Below are 1,841 nucleotides of genomic sequence, written 5' to 3'. Positions count from 1 at the left end.
CCAGATTAAAAAACATTTTTCTGATGCCCTAATTTGATTAAAGGGGACCTATCATGCTATATTTGAATAATATAGTGTAGGACCAAAGGCATGTTTATACTTTTTATTTTTCGAAATACCAAACTTCTGCTCAATTGAACACTGTCTTTGCATCATGGGCTGATTCTGTGAGAACAGCACCATCTACAGGCCTGGCATATGTACTACAGCGTCTCCAGCGCTTTCCAACGGCAATGTCCGTGGCTGTCTCCTCCTCAGGCCCGGACTGGCCATCGGGAGGACCGGGAGGTTTCCCGACGGCCTGGCCTTTTAAGTGGCCGGAGGATTTTTTTTTTGTATGTATTGTGAACGCAACGCTGCGCAAATGTGGGTCTGACTCTGCCTCACAGAGGGTGACTGGCTGTCTACATGNNNNATTATAAATATGTTTTTTTCAACCAACTATTTATATAAGTATATAAGAAACTGGAAAATCTCACTATTTACAATATTGAACATCTGAACTTTCAACCAACTCTTCATTATAAATGTCAAGACAGTGTCAAGGTCTTTGTCTGTCTTCCAAAACAGTGGGTCTGGCTGCTGTGAAGATGGGGGTGATGGTGCATTGGCTGCTGTGTAGGTGGGGGGTACAAGTGCTATACGAGACCTCCACGAGACCTCCTTGCTGGCTGGGTTGAAGGTGATGGCTGTGGTGGAGCCTTTGTGCTGAGGTGTATCTTGACCTGGTGGCAGCCGCAGATGGAGGTGGTTGGCCATCGGGAGGACCGGGAGGCTTCCCGATGGCCTGGCCTGTTAAGTGGGCTGCTGGCCTGAGGAATTTTTTTTTGTATGTATTGTGAACGCAACGCTGCGCAAATGTGGGTCTGACTCTGCCTCACAGAGGGTGACTGGCTGTCTACATGATGTGGCCTGCCGACATGGCCACTTTCATACAGATCATACACTAATGCCCTCGATTGGTCTATGTGTGTCATTCAAGCTCGGGAGGGTGTGTATGTGTGGCGCAAGCAAGCGAGAGAGAAAGCGCGCGCACCGGTTACGTGTAGGCTATTGTTTTTATTAGCATCTGGTGCTAGCTAGCTGCACTAATGGATATAATGAGCTGTCAACAAGGTGGAGGAGAGTCCTCTCCTGTCAGACTGAGAGACTGATAACTACAGCTCAGGTGAGGTAAAGGACTCTCTGAGTGTTTAGATAGTTAACTTAGTCTAAGTTCTCAGTGGGTCTCAAACGGTTTGGTCACCATTTATGTAAACACATATTTCCATTTGAAGGGGGAGTGATTAGTAACATATGCATGAATAATACAAATTGTTTTTAACTAGCTGAAAAAAGGTAAGATAAACTTTAAAAACTTGTTGAGAGCTAAAACTAGTCTTTGCTGCTGCCTCAAAGAGGAGAAGGGGGATACGGGTGAGGCTGGTTCAGGAGCCCAGACAAACCACAACCATAAATGAACCAAAAACAAATAAACAAGTTTCAATGTTTTTTCATATTGGATATGGGATGTTATTGGTTATAGCCATGTACTTATGATTTTATGATTATTTAAATGTGTGCAGTTCTGTTTCATATGGGTGTAGACTCTTTATTTCCCCCTCAAAGTGCACCAGATTGATGCATTTAAGTCAACATTTAAAATAAATCTTACCGGGGGAATATGCCCAATCCGGATTGGATTTGAGTCCACCTCACTTAAATATGCTCACATGGATAGGTTCCTAAAGAGATTTGCACATTTTTTAAAATGGTAACCCATCTCCATATGTTATTTTTGGGTAGTAGATTTAAACTAGAGGGCCATCACTATGGGCAGCAACGCTGTAAATATTGACAAA

This window comes from Notothenia coriiceps, unplaced genomic scaffold (genome assembly GCF_000735185.1).
Source record: "Notothenia coriiceps isolate Sejong01 unplaced genomic scaffold, NC01 NC01_scaffold00010036, whole genome shotgun sequence".
Taxonomy (NCBI): domain Eukaryota; kingdom Metazoa; phylum Chordata; class Actinopteri; order Perciformes; family Nototheniidae; genus Notothenia; species Notothenia coriiceps.
The sequence above is the reverse complement of the archived record's forward strand: the minus strand, read 5'-3'. Positions refer to the sequence as shown.